The sequence below is a fragment of the Micropterus salmoides genome, unplaced genomic scaffold (genome assembly GCF_014851395.1).
Source record: "Micropterus salmoides isolate LMB-PRFRI ecotype aquatic unplaced genomic scaffold, ASM1485139v1 Ms_hic_scaffold_12, whole genome shotgun sequence".
In the NCBI taxonomy this organism is placed as follows: Eukaryota; Metazoa; Chordata; class Actinopteri; order Centrarchiformes; family Centrarchidae; genus Micropterus; species Micropterus salmoides.
This window is the reverse complement of record NW_024040263.1, coordinates 18124141-18144467: the sequence shown is the minus strand read 5'-3', so window position 1 is coordinate 18144467 and position 20327 is coordinate 18124141. Positions and strand designations below refer to the sequence as shown.

At 38.2% G+C, this 20327-nt stretch overlaps 1 long non-coding RNA gene across 1 annotated transcript; it reads left to right on the top strand.

The window, feature by feature from the left end:
- The first annotated feature begins 11073 nt into the window (after window positions 1–11073).
- On the top strand, window positions 11074–12740 carry LOC119899278. Its single transcript, XR_005443780.1, has 3 exons — window positions 11074–11450; window positions 12429–12530; window positions 12696–12740. It is a non-coding gene; the product is annotated as an uncharacterized LOC119899278 (long non-coding RNA).
- Window positions 12741–20327: the final 7587 nt, after the last annotated feature.

The following is a 20327-nucleotide window of genomic DNA, read 5'->3' as shown; positions in this document are numbered from 1 at the left end:
GGCTCAGCCCCATCTGGTGTAATTTGATGGGTGTGTAGTACACTGCGTTCAAAACTTTAAATAGGATACCTCTTTCCTTGCGTCTGTTATATTCCTCCTATTATTTGATAGAATACGTGACCATGTCACCTTATCTATTTGACATTTTATGTCCTTTTGCCACACAATTCTCAAACTGTCACAAATAACAACACTTTATAACACACTGAAGCTGTATGCTCAATGTTGGAAAAAAGCTACTCAACAGAATTTGTTCCTTTGTGCATCTCAATGTCATACAATTTGGTTACACAGCTTTTAATTTGCATGTGTCTCCAAACATCCTGCTAATTCAAAGTATACTGAGCAAACATTTTGCACATAGTTCACCCTTGTGAAGATCTCCCAAAGTACACACTCCCTCTTTTACCACACCATGCTGCTCTGACTTTTCATATACAAATTAATCTCTCTTCCTTACTTTGCTGCTGAAGGTTCAGCTTAACCACTGACACCAAAGTTGAAGAATTTATAACGGGAGGTCCACAGTGGGAGACTGCAGTCTTTACATTACCTTATATCTGCATCCTCACTGCACTATCTTGATATTCAGACTGTTAAGGTCTTTGCATTGTGAGATACAGCATACAGAAAGCACAAAGTGTTACGGTAAACAAGGGAACCAAAATGCAGAGCACAGACTCAAAGATTAGATGAACAAACAGGATTTTATTGTAAAAGATGAGGGGATGCGAAGCACTCCAGCTGGCAAAGGTGGAGGGTAATGGGAGAATGAAGGTGGGCTGAGCGGTAAGTAGACGAAGGAAGAACTGGAGGTGCAGGGCTGTTGAGCGTGGCAGGCAGGTTGGCAGGAGTACAGGCAATATCTGTAGCATAGAGAACAAGAGTTACTTGCAGGCAAAAAACACAAGGAAATAAAGTCAGTACACACAATACTAAGTGGCCAAGAGAGCTCATGCCAAGCTGGCTGAAGCAATGATCTGGCAAACAGTAGATGGACGATCAGGGTAGAAGTACTGCTCATGGGCTGATGGATGGCAGGTGGGTAATAATCAGGCTTGTGTCAGGGTGATCAGGCAGCCTACTCAGGCAGATGAGCACCCACAACACACACACACACGCACGCACACACACACAGACAAGGGGAAAGACTGGAGACACCAGGGCCCTGTACCATGAAGCAGGATTTGAGCTTATCCAGATAATGTTGTGGTACTTAGAACCCAGGGTTAACCCTGGAGTTACCTTGCTAAGCTGAAAAGTTGCTTTGTGGTACTACAGGCCGCAGGGAAGGAAAAAGAAAACACTGGAAACAACAGGAATGACTGTTTATGGCACTAACCATAAAAAAGGGCTAAAGAAGCAGCCTCATTTGACATTCATGCGTGCACACACAAATGTGCGCCCCCCCTACATCCTCCTGCTTTATTATTTATTTGAGGTTATATTTATTGTTTTGTTTGTTTGAGTTGTTTTAATGGGGTAGAAGACTCGGGCGTTTGACGTCTCCTGCACAATGTCTGTACTCATATTTTTAACTGCTTCAGCCCATAATGTGAAGAAATTAACTCCTTTTGCCTCAAGCTTCTACCTATAAAAACACCTCAAAAACATAAATTTCACAATAAAACTAACAAATTGTAAAATAATGTGTGTATATTTCAGCTCCAGGCTTGTAAACAGCTACTGTAAATCCAGTTTCAGTATTTGTACAATTAGTCCATGCCAGAATTAATCTTCCTTTTAAATTATGCTGCCAAAATAGACGTTCTTTTTTTTTGTTTGCTAAAAAATAAATAAATAAATATGTTAATGTTATACAAGATAACTGCCTAGTTGTACCTTCTTTCCCTTTTCATTGTCTGATCCTCTACCTAAAGAAAGGAAAGAAAAAAAATTTGTTCCTCAGTATGCAGAAGGCTCAACATCCACCTCTCACCAAACACCAATAAAGCCTGTATACCAGCAGCAGCTTCAGCCCCAAGCCTAAATAAATTTCCCTTGATAGCCTCTGTCTCTCTCTAAACCAATATCTGTCCATCACTTTAAAGTTTTACTTCTTTCTCCCACTTTGTGTTTACGTTTGGACACATTCAAAGAAGGAGGAAGTTTAATATCCAGTGTGTTTTAGTTTCTATAGGGAGTATGTCTGGGTATATAGCTGGGGCTGCACTGTATGCTTGAGCTGCAGCCTAGATTGGGAAAAGGTTATTAAAGGGAATTGCAGTTGAAAAGGTACCTGGTGTATTTATTGTGACTGGGGCAGGTCATACAGAGCCTTCACTGGAAAGACTGGGGAATGTTTCATAGCGGGATAAACTGTAATGACTTTGTCCTCTGAGGGGTGACCGTGAGAGAGCAGATGTGTTTATAAGCCTGTGTGTTTGTGTGTGTAGATGTAGCCTAATACTTTTTCTGCGGGTGCGTGCATACACATATACTGAATACATATAATATGCACTGTACCTTAAAACAAGACTTGGGTTCCATTTGTCAAGAAAACTACACAAGGCAGTTATTGTTAGATTGACAACTTTGTATAAGCAGTATTATATGAATGTAAAGTACAAACATTATAGCTTAGTGTCCTAGTCCATGTTGGACAGTTCTGCATTCACCTCAGCCCATTTGCCTTTAAAATTAACATTAGCCTTCTTAAAATTGAAAGTCTTTACATAACCTTAATTAAGTGTCTTGGTTGCCCCATAGCCACAATGTGTTCCTCAACTCAACTATATCACAGTTGGCAATTAGAATTTATGTAAAAACACTTAACAGATGTTGACTTAATTTCAATTATGAGGTACAAGGTTATTTTTTTGTCATTATACAGCACAATGTTGTACAACAAAATAATATTTGTAGTCCCTTTAAGCTACACTTTATATTAGAACATATAGCAATAAAGACAGCATATATGGTTCACATGTGCCATTTACCACTGCTAGATCTGTTTATCTGATAAATTAAGATAAAAAAAAAAAAATCAACTCATGTTACAATAAATCATGTTAATTTTGAAAAAACAAATTAAACAAGGTTTTCATCAATGATATGTTTACTGCTTCAAACTCAACATATTAGATAGACAAATTTACATACAGTGTATACAGTATAGAAATTAATTAGTGCTGGTCTACACACCACATGATGGACAGAGTTTTACTGTGTGTGCTGCAGATGTATTTCTTGCACTTGATGCATGCACTGTGCCTTCCTGTCCTTCTTGGGTCCACAGATATCACAGCACATCTTCTTATTGCTAATGGCTGCAACCTAGAATCATGAAAACAACAAGAAATCAGAATCAGAAGGAGCTTTATTGCCAAGTAGTGTTTTACACATACGAGGAATTTGCTGTGGTGATAAGGTGCTACACGTAGACAAACATACAGTCAACATAAATAAATGTAAAAATAGATAAATATGGAATGGAAGAACAACGTTCCAGATATATACTGTACATGTGCATTATTCTGGGTCTGTGCCGTGCAGAAGTAACGCAACAGAAGAGAATATTGTGTACATATAAATATATAAACTGACAACATAAAAATATACAACAACAAAGATCAACAATCAACAACAAATATGTGCAACCAGCCAGGTCTGTGCCCGACACAAGATGATATAATATTTACATGTGCAGAGACATTTGTATCATTTGCAAGGGGGGAGTGTCTGACTAACTCACACACATACTGTATACATAATTTATTTACATATTTATTTAAATATACATAAAGTATTCAGATTTTTACTTAGGTACAAGAAGGAAAACCATAGTGTAGAAATACTGTTATTGTTAATAAGTAAAAGTTCTGCAAGTACCAAAAGTAAATGCACTTATTATGAAGAACGGCCCATTTCACAATAATGTTTATTATATTATTCCATTATCATTACTGATGCACTAATGTGTACATCCCTTTAATGTTGCAGCTGGTAAAGATGGGACTAATTTGAAGTAACTTTTAGTAGCCCCATAGAACTTATCTTAACCTCCAATAATACAAACCTTTTATCAATCTGAAGTTGCCAGTAAGTAACCAGTGACTAAAGTTGGTGAACAATTGCAGTAAAAAGTACAATATTTGCCTTTGAATCACATCTAACTTGTGGTGGAGTAAAAGATAAAGGAGAAGAAATATGGTAGTTTATTTGATTGATTTAACTCAGTTTAATTTGATTTAGATGATTTATTTTAAGTCAATCAATTTGATTTATTTAAGTCCATTGATTTGATTTAGATGATTTATTTAAAGCCAATTCATTTGATTTTGTAGATTTATTTACACTCTTTACACATTTAATTTAATTAATTCAATGTAATTTAATATACTTTTGGTAATGTAATTCAGTTGATTTAACTAAATTCAATATCATGAGGTAATTGTGTTTAATTTGTTTTATTTCAAATGATTTAATATAATTCATATAATTTAATTCAAATGATGTTTCATCAATTTATTTGAGATGAGTTGATTTAATTGACTTTCTTTTGCAGCTGCAGCCAGTCACTCTCTAACCCTCCTTTTGTGAATTGTAATCCATTATGATTTCTGTTTCTTTATGCTATCACAGATTCTCACGTCCTTATGCAGCACACTCATAAGTACCACAGTTTTTCCTTACTTTGGCATGTAGCCAAAGGGATGTGGCAGCTGTGCACACAAACTCAACGGGCCAGTTCAGTGCGCTCAACAGCCGAGGTCAAAGCTCTGGCTTCCCTATATAAACTTGTGTATTGTAAGTTTATTTTGACTGAGACAGGTTACATTGTTGCCACTGATCTACTAGCATAATGGCATGACATTAATTCCTAAATGTAGCAGGAGTCACAAGGTGAGAGAGATGAGCTGTCAGCCAAAATAGAGAAATCAACCATCAATTGGTTATAAGCCAACTCCTGCAGTACATTAACTCTACAGTTACAGATCACCTCTAAGATAAATGTTTAGGTAGTCGTGGAGGCAGAATCAATCTTTTCTTCCTAGGAACAACAGAAATGTCAAAACTCAGGTCAGTTATTAAAGATGTGGTGCACTGTAGAGCTCAACAGTGCTTTGCACTTCTCTTTATTTGTGCAGAACAGTGTGGACTTGACACTTGAGCATATACTTGGGAACATATGGGCCTGTTGATGCATGGACTGGTCAAATGACTGCATAGCAATATTAGGATGAGCTAAAGGATACCTTGGAGGTTGTAGAGTAGGCTACATTACGACATTTTTATTCAGCAGCTGGCTCTCTGTCTGGCCGTGCTCATCACGCAGATGCACCATGAGGGAAGCTTCTGACTGACAGAGCCCTTCAGGGAGATCTCTAAGCCTCGTGTAACCCTGCACGCTGCTGGCACAGATTGTCATGATGCTCTCCATAAAAGTAACTCATATTTCAGTGGAGTAGTTTCTTAAATGATAATTCTGGATGTCGACAAACTTGTTGCTGATCAAATTGTAGAGATGACTAAACATTTTTGTTTGATGGAAAGTTCCTACATACATAATCTTCCCATCAGAAATTTCAACAGAAGTTTCCCCAGTAATTCTCATAATCCTTTTCTCAATCACCTCCCTGTGTGGGGGTGGTGGTCCATAGTTGTTCACACTGCCATTGTATTACTTTGCTCACTAAATATTTCCATTGATAAGTTTCCTCCACAAGGTTACCACAAAATTATGTGACAGAAGCAAAAGTGTCGCATGGACATTGCACACCTGAAGGTGTCACCTGCTCGCTGGATTTGAACATGTGCATCCCTGAAGTATGTCATTGTGTGTCTGTATACATTCTCAGGGCAGTGATGTATTTTATACATGTCTGTTCCTGTCATTTCCACCCATCTGCAGCTCTCAACACCTTCACCTCCCGTTGAGTTACTGGCACAGATCAGAGTAATGAAAGAGAGAACATATCCAGACACTGATCAGCTCCCCCACTGGACTTCACAAAAACCAAATTCCATTTTTCTAGCACCTGTGGGAAAGAAGTCTAATAATGTTCATTGTTATATCAGTTTTAGAAACTGTTATTCTGCAGAGATGCTGAGTGAGTAGGTGAGTCAATCAATCAATCTGCGTGTATATATTTGTTTGTTTATTACTTTATTTGTTGCCTGCACTTAAATGGATAATGGGTTTTTCAATTTGTACACTTTGGACTGAACAGAACAGCAGTCCAGTGGTAGTGCAGCAAACAGATAATCTCCATGTTTCATTTTCTTCACCATCTGTATCTGTATCTAATTATCTAAACTATTTCTGACACTTCAATGTTCAGATGTATCAATGTAAATTCTTCTCTAAAAAAAGACATTCTGATCAACAGGCTGTTTAGAAAATGCATGTGTGTCATTAATGTTGCAGCAAACAATGACATTAATGCAACATAAATGGCTAACTTATAACCTCAGATATCACCGGCTGTTTCCCAAAAGCAGAATTCACAAATCCAGGAAAACTGAAAAGGCGAGGCTTGACCTAGTCTAGTCAGAGCATCCTGCCTTCATGTGTTTGATGTTGGCCAAGCCAGATTGAGGAGGTGTGACTAGGTGAAGCCAGGTGTAGGTATTTTAGATAAATGTACATTCACAGACTTCCTTAAGAAGTCGATCAAAGATTTTCTGATGCTGAAATGGACAAGATGTACGCTGCATGCTTTACACACAGTGAGCAACAGCTAGCAAGGGACATTTATGAGGAATAAAAGCATAGAATAAGTAAAAAATTAAACATGGTGCTATAAAATAAAAAAGCAAGGAAAAGCAGACAATTGCGGACCAACTGAATGCGTAAGTAGCTAAAAATATAGGGATAGTGTATAGGATCTGTGCTGAGTATGGGTTCAAGTTTCAGACTGACAAGCAGCTACTGGCTAACCAACCAGACATTGTGGTGGTTAACTAAGAGCAGAAAAGGGCAGTTGTGATAGATGTCGTGATCCCAGCTGACAGTGACATCAGGAAGAAGATACTGTCCAGCCTGAGAGCCAGTCTGGGAACGTAGTATTACCTGGAGGACATCCACACTGTGCACAATTCGTGCTGTGCTAATGGTGTGTGCTTTGCAAAATTCACAAACTGTCAGATGTCTGTAAAACACACACTTGAAAAAATGAACAAAATAAAATACCATATAATTGATGATTTGAAATGAAACAGGAAGAACAGTATACATTATATCAATGAGAAGCTGTCAGTGTGTTGCTCACACTGAATGCAAATCCGTTTTTCGCAGCAGACAAGTTAACTTGGCACAATAGGAAAAGCACAGTTGTTACTAATAACTGTTTTTCTGGAAGAACATTCTTTCTTTGTAGATACTCTTTTGATAGGTTGTTTATGTTTGTATATCTTGTGTGGCTAGTCGATGGGTGTATACAACCTGCTTGTGTTTTGGAAAGGTAGGTTCGTTTAGTTAGGAGCTTTTCTTGATTGCTCAGTTGACCTCCTTTGACTTTGGGCCCTAATTTTTGTATCTTTTTTCTAGTTTAAATTAAATTAGGATGACCTACTTTTGTCATTTGTTATCAAATATTTCAATTTTATTAAAGGAATCTTTTTTAAGACTTTTCCTTTTGCCTTTTTTGCTTGGTATCATCAATAAAATATATATTACATGTTTAGGTGAAATCAACAAACTAAAAGTTGCACCACAGAAACAGCTGCTGCTTCTACACTCAGTAAACTAGCTGTAAACTAGCTTACTAGGTGTACTGGGCACTGAGCGTAACTTTGTGACGAAGTTCATCTTTTTAATCCGATATCTGCGGTGGAAATGGTTGTGTCAGGCCGAAACAAGCAATAGCAACTGTATATGATATAAAGTGGAACAAATAAGAAAATAAGGTCAGCACTGTATGGAGTGCATGTATGCATTTGCATGTGTGTGCTCAAAGATGAGAGACAGCAAAAGAGTGTTGCTTGTATGTAATGATTGTGCTCTCTATTTGTACACCACACAGAGGAAGAAAGTGTCTATGCTCAAGTGTGTGTACGCACGCGCATATGTGTCACCATGGGGACAGGTTTCTGCTCTGGGGTCCTGTTATAAAATCCTCCCCTCCCGATTCTTATTCTCTCTCTTTCTCTGTAATGAAATGAATCTCTCTTCAGGATATAGGTCAGCCCCCCACCACCCACTCTATACAATCTGGCTGAGATGGACTGCTCCATCACTGTCACAAGGTCCCCAGATTGGGTGCCACAGCCACTAATAAAGACAAGAAACACATTCTACTGCTTTATAAATACTTCTGCTTGGTCTAGCCTTTGTAGATGGATGTGTGGTTAGATGTGTCTGCAGGTGTGTATACTGTAAATATACAGTGCATCAGACTTTAGCTCAAGGTAATTTAGCCCCTATTTTTTCCCTGATGCACACACATTCTTACTCACAAATGTCATCTTCAACTTACTGCACTTAGGCCTGAAACAGTATAAAAGAGAAAAGTAAAACACAAGTCACATCTTAACCTCAGGTTCAAATCAACAATAACTATACCTAAATTTATTTTAACCTCAGGGCGCTGCCATGACAATTTATCAGGTTGATAATGATGTTAAATCTGTGCACTGTACTTGATAATACCATGATACCACCAAATAAATTTTAAGTTTTATACCAGAACAGAGACAACTATGTAAAATAACATAAGCAACATTATGCAACTATTTTATCTTAAAATAACTTTCATTTTGAAGTTACACTGACTTATAGGGAGAATGTTGCTTCTTTCATTCCCACTCGTGTCCCGAACACCTGTTCTTGCACTATGTAACTGAGTTGACCTCACTGATTACAGCACAAAAATATGGTATTCACTGATTTTGGTAAAACAGGATAATATTTTCTGAAGAAAATTTCTTTGTTATTTACAGAGTTTCCTGATGATAGCTTGTTGCTGAAGGAATCGTTTACTTCTGCTGACTGTAGCTGCCGTTAACTAGTTAGATGTGCAGCTGACTGTCTATACAGGGACCTCGGAGCACCAGGCATTAACAAATAGTTTGACAGATGAGAATGTGTGACTGGAGTTTACTTTAGGGGGTTAGCTGGGGGGTTAGCAGGCAAGCAAGCAAGCAGCAAGCGGGAAGACGGGCATACATGAAACGATCCACTATAACTGGGACTGAGGCCGAAGGTGCATGATAATAGGCAGGCAGGCAGGAGAAGATCCACTATGGCACATGGGAAAAGAATATTAACAAGGAATCAACACAAGGACTAGTATTCAGAAATACACTGCAGTGGAGATACAAGCTCTGACTACCACTGAAGCTGAGCAAACAATCCAGCACAGAGTAGGTGAAGAGCTGGGGTTGAAATACTGCTGGTTTGTTGAGTAGATAAACAGCAGGTGTGCATAATCAGCAGGGATCCAGGAGCCAGGAGAGTCGGAGAGGGATTGCCACGCCCACACCACAGACTTACAGAGAGAGAGAGACAGTAGCACAGGAGACACAGGGAAGTGGGAAACATAAGGGAAAATACTGGGGCATGTGACAGTCTCCTGGTGATTCTTTATTGTGCCTTCCATTTGGTGTCGGAATGATCGGAAAAAATAATTTCTCGAATGGGAAAATTCACGTGAACACCCACAGAAATCAGAACAACAACTAGGAAAGTTAGAGAAAATTTTGCTACACGAGTTGCCGAGTTGTTGACGTCATAGAAACATGGCAAACAACATGGTCCGCCACGATGGTTAAAAAACGTTTAAATAATGGTGCGAAATCACATATTGCATATACATTTGCTAAGGTGTCATTTGTAATATGGTATTAGGTTACAACAGTTAGTTTGCTGTCCGTGTAGAGTGGATTAGATTAATTAGGAAAGTTATTTATTAGCAGCATTTTGTATTTTCATGGTTTCAGGTAGTGTACTGGTGCAGTAACAACTCTGGGACAAAAATAACTTTGTAATTGAAAACTTCAAACTGTTTCAGCAGAGTTGGATGAAAATGATAATGCTAATCCAACACATCTTTATGTTATTTCCATATTCTGACTTAAAACAGAACACAGAACACACTGAAGTCAGAAGAAAGACTTCCCAACTCTGGAAACGGGACCACTAGTGAGCACATGAATGCCCCATTACAGCACTTTGTACGTTGTGAGCAGTTCACTCAAAGAATCTCAAATTTTTTTATTTAAAAATTTTTTTGTGGCCTGAAAAGGTGAAAATTACGAAAAATAAACAGTTTGTATGGAACATCCAAAGTGACAGAACTGAATGAAAGAATAAATAAATAAATGGGGAAATAAATGCAAGAAAGAATGAATGAATAAAAGAATAAATAAATAAATGCGGAAATATATCAAAGAAAGAATGAATGAATAAAAGAATAAATAAATAAATGCAGAAATATATCAAAGAAAGAATGAATGAATAAAAGAATAAATACATACAGCCAGTATACACTATACTACAGCCACATTTGTTTTTGCCTTTCCCCAAGGAGACCTGTTGTTATTGCTTTTTCCTTCCTCTTCTTTAACTGTCAATCAACGTGTTGTGGCCCGCCCACTAAGTCAGGTCTAGCAGCCAATGACTGATACTATCTTCAGTGTGGATATGCTGTCGTTGTAATATTGTTATGATTGGTAGAAAGTTTAGAAGGAGTTATGCTGCGTTCAAGACCGGTTGGAACTGGGATATTTCCCAGTTGAAACTTCCGACTTCCCACATCAAAGCGTTCCAGGTGCATGGTGGTGCATGACACCGAAAGTGAACGAAAACCGTGGCTGTGACAACGTGTACACACAGTTGAACCCTCAGCAGTGTTTTAGGTGTTAATTAAAAGGATGGCAGTTTAACTGCAACAACTTAATATAACATAAATAGCCTATAGTTACTAGTTAAAGGTTCAGTGTCTAATATATATGAGGATCTATTGACAGAAATGCAATATAATATCCATAACTATGTTTTCAGTGTTGTATAAAGACCTTGCATAATTAACCCTTATGTTTTTATTACCTTAGAATGAGCTATTTATATCTACATACACGAGGCACCCCTTGCTGTGGAGGTCGACATATTGTGTTATCATGTTTCTACTGTAGCCTACAGTGAACAAACAGCGCTTTCGTCACTACCTTGAAAGAGAAGCAACAGAAGAAGCAGCAGAAGAAGTAGGAGCAAGAGCAAGAAGAAGTTGTACGTTTCTAACTACTAGGTAGTAGTAGAAGCTCTCCTTTATTAGTAGTGGAATTCTGGACAAATGGAGGACCGCAGCTATTATTTAGCAAATGAGCCGAAGGCGGGTGAATCTGCTTCGAAGAAGCGAAAGCATGATGAAGCCAGATTTATAACGGGAGCGACGCAGGCAGAAATCACGGTTAAACATCGGTGTGGCTTTTCCCAGATGGAAGAAGGGTCTAATGAGGGAAAAATGTTTTCAAAGCGACACCGAAGTTGCCTGTTTTCTGATGGACAGGTAAGGTATTCCAACTTTAGCATTGCAAATGAAAACTGTTGTTTGATAATGTTAGCATTAGCCAGAAGCTAGCCATAGACACCGTGAGAAGTGACTTTTCCCTTGTCAGTGGTGTAAAATATGTAGTTGGATAGTTTCATGTGGTTCTTCTCCCTCGCTGTGTTATGGCTTTGCTATATGGGGAGAAATGTGCTGGTTACGTTCGTGAGACAATCAGCTGATTAGTATTATTGACCGCAAAACAGCAAGTTAGCCTACAGCTAACAGCTCATATTAGCCAGCTAAACTTTTACTACCCTGTTAGAAGAAATATGTAATGTTAGTTGGATTGTTATTTCAAAGGTTGTTCTCCAGCACTTTGGCTTCATTTAGTGAAAAGAAATGTGTCTTTTGTGTTTGTGAGACAATCAGCTGATGATTACAATTAGCTAAAAAACCATAACATTGCATGGAGCATGGTGGCTCAGATTAGCAAGCTAAATGTTTACTGCCCTGGGGGAAAACATTTATTTTTACTGCTAACAGCATTACGATAACAACACTGTGTGCCTATCAAGTGACTAATTATGCTTATTGTCAGAATTTACATTAGAAACAACGTATTTGTTTGTGCTTCTAGGGTGCATACAAAGGTTACCACATGCTCAAATTATGGCACTCAGTAATTATTTGTGTTATATTATATTGTAGAGCACCCTTGATCCTCACCTGACTATGGCTTTGTAAACTTACCCATGATGTGTTTTATAATGGACTGTGGTACAGAAACAGGGACATTTTTACACACTCTTGGCTTACGTTTTCCATGTTGTCTGTCGGTGATCATACTTGCACTAGATGTGATAGTTTTTGGGATGTTCAATTTATTAGGCCAGATGAGCAAACCCTACTAAGATGTAACACATTGTGGATTACAGTACAGTAATGTATTACAGTCATGTAGCACTTCATTTATTGAGGCTGCTGCTGTTTCTCCAGCTACGAGACAGGTCCTGCAACATCGACTCCCTTGAAGAGAAAACCTTTGCAAGTCCCAGCTTCAGCATCGTCTAGCATTGGTGCTTCTAGTGTAACAGACCGGTAAGTCATGCATAACAATATATTAATTTTGTCCTAATAGCTTTGATTAGAAACATGAACATTATGATTAGTGTGTAATAGTGTGTTATTTTATTTTTGGTCTATATCTACTGTTGAATGAGCATATGTGGGATTTACACAACTTGCTCTGGTTATTCTTTACAGAGATGCACATCTTGATGTCATTCCAGAAGCCACAGAAATTCAGGGGGCTTGAACAAAGGTAACATGTACACATCATAACTTTTAGCCCTGTATTGCTTTTCTCCAAATGTTCATAATATATATTTGTAACATGTTTTTTGCAGCTTACATGACATGGGCATTGTTGAGGAGGACTTGGAGGAAAATGTTTTCAATGACCCAATGAACAGTGTGTAAGTAGTACTTCCTAATTACATGTATTATTTTTCAGTGATATTAGTTGAGAACTTGTTTTTTTCTGAAAGTTGTCATTATGTAAAGAATTGATTGGGCAGATAAAGCTTCATCTTACTCCCTTGAAAGAGATGATGGACAGAATGGTTTCAGCTCTGATGAAGAGGATCTTCCACCGATTTCTATACGGTGTGTTATTTGTCAGTCTCAATTTGCAGTTGTTTTGTGGTGTTTGTTTACTACAGATTTTTGTGTGCCTCAATAGAATGGGTGGAGCACTGAAGAAAGCACACTCTATCGATAGACTTCCTTGCCTGCACATGAAGACGCTCCTGATGAGCCTTCTCCCTGTGATCATGACCCTGTTTTCCCAGAACCACAGAATGTCCTTTGTGAAGATGACATCATAGGTGTCAGAGCCTCCATAGTGCACAAGAACTGCTTAAGACAACTGGCTACATTTCTGATCCTGCCTGTGAATAAATGCACTGGCCTTCTGAGGACTGGTGTGCTGTGCAACTCTGTTGCACCCTTTGAGATCAACATCACCACCAAGGGCACAGCAGCTACTATCGAATGGGTAAGTCCAGACAATCACAGAATATCACAACTTTAAATTAGTATAAAATGAAAGGTTATACCAAAAGCCAGTGCTGTACATGACAAAAGCAAATGTTTCTTCTCTGTGACTTTTAGATCTGTCCTAATGGACACAGCTTGTAGAGGTGGAATTCCCAGCCTGTGACGAAGTTTGGGATGCAAGCTGGAGATTTTCTCTCGTCCACCAGTATTTTGTTGTCTGGCAACAACTACACAAAGGTTGCCCTCTTGTTCAAATTCATGAACACGGGGATGGTGAACAGGAACACTTTCTTCTCCATTCAGGACACTTACTGCGTCAATACAATAAAGGACTTCTGGGAAGAGAGAAGGACAGAGGTTCTTTGTGGCCTTCAAGGGAAAGATGTTGTTGTCCTAGGTGTGTAGTTGATACTGTATTATGTAACATAGCTATTTAATACACTAAGCAATGACAGTATGGAAACAACTAATAACTGTTTTTCTGTTGAATTATATTTTAAAAAAATTCAACGGATGGCAGAAATGACTCTCCTGGTCACTGTGCACAATACTGCAGCTACACCACCATGGAGAATGACACCAAGGAGATCATTCATGTTGCCACCATAGACAAGCGGCAAACATCATGGAACTGTCGTCATGGAGAAGGAGGGTTTCATCCAGACTGGACAAGCTTACATCAGAAATAAAGCTAGTGGAGATCTGCACATATGCTCATGCCCAGATTGGTGCCCTTATTAGTAAGTATTCATGTGATATATTGTATGGATGCATGTGTATAACAGCAATATAAATATTATAGTAACATGACATTATTTACCACTTCATAGACCCAGACAAAGGCAAATACAAGGCCCTTGGAATTCATCATAGTCTGGACATATGGCATGGTGCGAAGAATCAGGGTCATTGAACTATGTGCAGTTGATGGATGACGGTATGGAAGTTTTCATTGCACTCAAAGACAACAGATTTGGTTTACTTTCCTCTGCCAGAAGATGTGTTACTAATTCTAGACATTTGGTGTAGTCATTTAGTGTTGAACATTTATACTTTCACCTCTACACACAGACTATAGTTGAATGCCTGTATTTTACAGTAATATTTATTTTTCTCTTTTCAAGGCAGCAAAGATAAAAGGAGAGTCCATCCTCTTCAACTTGCTGAAGGACATAGTCAACCATTTTCGGTGGACTGCCGACACACGTGGGCAGTTTCTTGTAAGCACACAATTTTATTATATCTTTGAGTAATTTCATTAATTGCTATATTAAGGACATATTTATAGTGCATTTTTATGTCTTGCAGGCATTATGGGTTGGCATCCTTCACCATGTCTGCAACATTCACACCTGGACTATGGGAAGTTGCAAACACGGGCACCTTGAATTGGATCAAATGCGGGGAAAGATGTGGATCCAGAGAGACTCCCAGTGTCACAAAGCTTTAGTGGATATAGTTCTCGATAAGAGGTAGCAGAAAGATGTTCACAACTATCTGTGTGGTAGTGTGGCTATACTTTTTCACACTGATGTATATTAGTAATATTTATGCTTACTGCTCATGTACACAGAAGTATGTATTTGTTTGTTTGTTTGTTCTATCAGATCGACTGCAGACCTAGAGTCATTCCAGAATCATATCCTGATGTATGCCAGCAAGCGCTATGCTTTCCAGTTTATGAGGCAAGAGTTCTGCTTGCTGCTTTGGACTACAATTTCCACCGGAACCGACCAACAATGAAAATGTTGGACGGCAAAGAGATGTACGTTTTACTTTATAATATTCCCATTCATAGTACAATATTCAGCCCATGTTTTATATGCAATTGATTGTCTTTACACTCAAGGTTTTCTCTTGTTCTACTTACAAACTGATATTAAATGGTTGTAATTTGTGTAATTTCAGTTTCAAAAGATTGTATAAGAAGAACGCTAGAAGATACAGCGTATATGCCTTGAAATCTGAAAAAACCTACGGATACATTTACAAGTTACAAAGAAGGATTGTGAAGAACAGACTCACAAGTGGAGTGGGGATGCCTAGAAGGAGGAGCCTTCTCCCAGATGACCCCAGACAGCTTGGTTTGGTGCTCCCCGTACCTGCACCAGCCACATCAGACTTGTTACAGAGACAAATCAGAAGAGGTCTAGGTAAGTTACATAAATTTGTTGCCTATGTTGTACCATATTACATGTCAATGAATAATATTTACATTACAATATAGTCTGTAACTATGTTTGATGGCACTGTCTTCAACAGGACCGTTATTCCAACCAGCATCTGATGTGGAAGGATCCCCACAGGAGATCACCTTGCATGTGTCCTGGTACTTCACTGACAAAGTCATAGCTTTTACTCTTCAAAAAGAGAAATTTATTAACATTAAATTCTGTTCCTACCCTCCTCCAGTGGTTATTTCATGTTTTTCCAATTTGTACACATTTCATCTTATTCTGCTAAGTCCACTGTGACCAGCGCATATTATTTTCAGTAGGTAGCCTAAATTACAGTTTACAATTTGAACAGTAATGATAAGTAAGGCTACAGCTGTCCCCTATTATGTAAATATAAATAACTAAACTAACTGGAATTGGAAATGTCATGGCAAAGTTTGAAATTCTAAACACATGTTCAAATGTATATAATGAAAATAAAAACACCATGTGCTTCTATTTGTTACCTTTTTATTTTTTCGATACCATAGAACTGCAGTTGAACAACTATAACACTATATAACTAAAAAGCATACATCAAATTTAAATAAAGAGGGGAGAAATATGAATAAATATATATAGAAATGTAATAATAAATCAAATGTTAACTATGTACATTTGTTTGATGCCTTGATGATGCTGAGGCAGGTTTGTGAGTATTTGTGTGAAACTGTATGACCATGCCAGAGGGCCTGGAAGGAAATTCACAGTCCAGGAATAAAACCCGTGTAGTGTCCTTGAGGATCAGGGAACTTGTCTCTAATCCTCCCAACACAACAACTAGGGACGACAAGTTGGTTTCCCTGGCCTAAAGCTCCATGTTGCCAATAGCTGAAGTGTCTATAGGCACCATAGCGGTACTCCCTGTTGTCATCCCCAGGCTCCCTGATGTTGCCTAATGCTGTAATGTCCTACCGGTACTGCCTGTGAATGCGAATAAAGCCTTCTTCAAGGCAGTACTGGGAGACGTGTAGCAGTAGGCTCACACAGTTCGTTTGCTCCGGGCCACAGCATTTTCCTACAGTTACCACAAGTACACAAAGGTACTCCTGGCACTCCGGCAGAAGGTGGGGCACCATGTCTGCGCTGATGCATCATCAAGGCATCAAAGACCAGGCCTGGCTACCTCTCCAGCAGAAGGGTGGAGAGCTCTGTATTCTTCAAGGGTCATCTCTTGAAGAAGTCTGAAGAAAGAGGACACAGGGAAAAATACTCAATATGCAATATTCTCTGCTTCAATATTCTGGTTACTCTCGATGTTGATTTTAAGATTGTATCCATTCCAAATGAAATATACCGGTACTCATAATTACTATTACTATTTAATGCACTACTACTATTTATCATTACACTTCTGTTGATGCTGTAAATTACTTTACATGTCCACATTACCTTTATTTAGATTTAGATTTAGTAATTTTTATATTTAATTGACATGCAAGCTTAGCAATTGTGACCAAGAATTTCCCCTTGGGTATCAATAAAGAATTTGTGCTTCTGATAAAATAAGGCTTTATAAGTTGCATGACATTATATTGGCAACATGGTACTGCATATTAGGGTTTGCAGGCTGGCCAGTGTTCAACTTGTATAATATGGCTTCATATAATCATTGTTGCCAGTAAATGATACTATTATCTAACGTTACAGTACCAGGGGTACATGTGCACAGATGCTGCTATGTAAATAACGTTATCACTGTGTGCTGGGGTTTGTCATAAAGTGCAAACAGGTCAGAATATAATAACGTTACAATAACCTTATAAATACAAACCTCGGTAACAGCCCTTGGGTTCTTTTAGAGGGCTTCCACTCTTTCTTCGTCATCTATTGAGCCATCACTCTAGGCAGGTCCTCTGCCTTTCCTTGCCCTGACAGCATCTCCAACACCTCTGCCTCTCCGCCCTCTTCCTCTCCCTCTCTCTCTTACAGTTATCTCCGGTAAATGGACTTCTGCATTTAGATCACATTGACATGTGCTGGTTCTGTCTAACATTAGCTTCTTTTTCCTTCTTCTTCTTCTTCTTCTTCCTTGTGCTTTTATTGTCAGTTGGCAAACAACTAATTGGTGCGTTACCGCCACCAACTGGTATGGAGTGTGGATCAGACCTTTATACAGCTCTGATCATGGAGAGAAATACTTCTGTGAGTGATTAGTTGGACTTAGTGGGCGGGCCACAACATGTTGATTGACAGTTAAGGAAGAGGAAGGAAAAAGCAATGACAATAGGTCTCTAAGGAAAAAGCAATGACAATAGGTCTCTAAGGGAAAAGCAATGACAATAAGTCTCCTTGGGGAAAGGCAAAAGCAAATGTATGTATTTATTCTTTTATTCATTCAGTCTTTCTTTGATATATTTCTGCATTTATTTATTTATTCTTTTATTCATTCATTCTTTCTTTGATATATTTCTGCACTTATGTATTTATTCTTTTATTCATTCATTCTTTCTTTGATATATTTCCGCATTTATTTATTTATTCTTTTATTTATTCATTCTTTCTTGCATTTATTTCCCCATTTATTTATTTATTCTTTCCTTCAGTTCTGTCACTTTGGATGTTCCATAGTTTTGAGAAGCAGATTTTTAAAAATTTAATTTTCTACCCTGGTGATCATCTTGTAACCCCTTAAATAAATCTCATACATGATTGGTAAAAACAATTCTACAAATATATATGTGAAGATATAAGGGGTATGGTAGTGCAAACTCTAGTATTATGGTTTTTTAAGAGTCATACTGTACTGAAGGATAGGTATCTATTGCATCTGTCAGTGATAGTGGTAAATAGTGGCCCGTCGGCCAAATCTGTCCCTCCAATTATTCAGCTCCCCAATGAAAGTCCTCTTTCTCAGCTTGCATAATTTTTCACAAATCTTTTGTAGATAAAAATTTAAATAACAAGCTTGTGTAAATCTGAATAAACATGAACATGCAACAACAAATCTAATCAATGATTTGTGTCTCAAACACAAAAACATGGCGTGCTGATAGAAAGTTTTATACATTTGTGTACATGAGCAATTTTTTGCCAAACGAGTTGTACAGTAACATAGACTAATGAGAAAGATCTAACATCAAAAAAGTTTAATAATTCTGTTTAATTCTTATTGTACTATATTATTACACATATTAAAAATATGTAAAAAATAATGCAAAAAATATAGTACACAAATAAACTATGTTGGCGCCCTCACTGAACAATGCTTAAAAAAATTAAGCATGGCCAAAGCTAATTGCTGACCCCTGGTGTATGTGGTATACAGAATACCATCAGAAAAAAATCTGGGGCCTTGACAGAATAGATGACAAGCACATCTATCATTTTTTTGAGCTGATGATCAAGAATCTGCTTTGTCAGTTCAAATAGTGGCAAAGATATTTGTGAAAATAGCTTGGATGTTCACTTCAAAGAGCCTCATGCATGCACCCACTGATTTATATTAGGTAAAATAAATGACTTAAATTACATCTTATAATATCCGGGACTAGAACATCCAATATCACTTTAACTAATTCTAAATACACTGGAAAGTAATACACATATTGTACTATAGGATTCTATTTATAAGCATTTTTAAAAATTTTTACGACGTACTCTTGAAGAACTATTACTCATATAATGTAAAAACATTCAAATAAAACAAAACAAAAACAGTAATAGTAGGCAATTGCCTGTTTTTGTAATTAAATCCCCCTGGCACACCTCAACCCATTTCTCTAAGTAAGTGAAAAGGTAAATACTGCTATTAAATATCTAACTCTGGCTTTGACCTCTCCACAACACCTCTATTGCAGGTCAACAGGGGGGGTTGCAGGGGGGTTTGACTTGACAAATTACAAGTCAACCCCTATTTACTTGATTAGTTTCTCCTACATGGGCAGGGTGCCACTTGGCTCTCAGAGGGCCCCTCTGCCACGATCCAAGTGATTACAGGAAATGGAGTTTGGGAGATGAAGGCACTTCTGAACAAGAAGAGTTTAATCAGCAAACCAAGACGAGATCACTAATTTTCACGCTGTTTATCTACGAGAGTAGTCATAAGTGGCACTTTTGTCAGACTGGACATCTGTGGGCCAAAGGGTTGGTAATTAGCTCATTATGATGTTTAGTTTTAGCTTTTAATTGAAATCCCAACATATATGCCACTGTATATCTGAAATCTGGGAATGCAGATTGTGAGAGCGAAGAAGAGGACATGGGTTAGCTGATCACGTGAGTGTCCATCTGATTCCTGCTAACAGGCAAAAACTAAAGCTCTGTAAACCTGTAGTGAAGACATCAAAGAAGTGGACTAGTGAAGTTTTTGAGGACCTCCAGGCGTGTTTAGACTGCATTGACTGGGATGTTTTCAAGAATGCTACCAACAATCTGGATGAGTTTCCAGAGGCTGTGACGTCCTACATCAGCTTCTCTGAGGACAGCTGCATTCCAACACGGACCAGGGTGAGTTATAACAATGACAAACCCTGGTTTACAGCTAAACTCAGACAGCTAAGGTTGGAAAAGGCGGAGGCATTTAGGAGTGGTGCAGGGCGTTAAAGTACAGGTTTAGCAAGGAGGTGCGAGAAGCTAAACGACTGTACACAGAGAGACTAAAGAACCAGTTCTCTGCAAA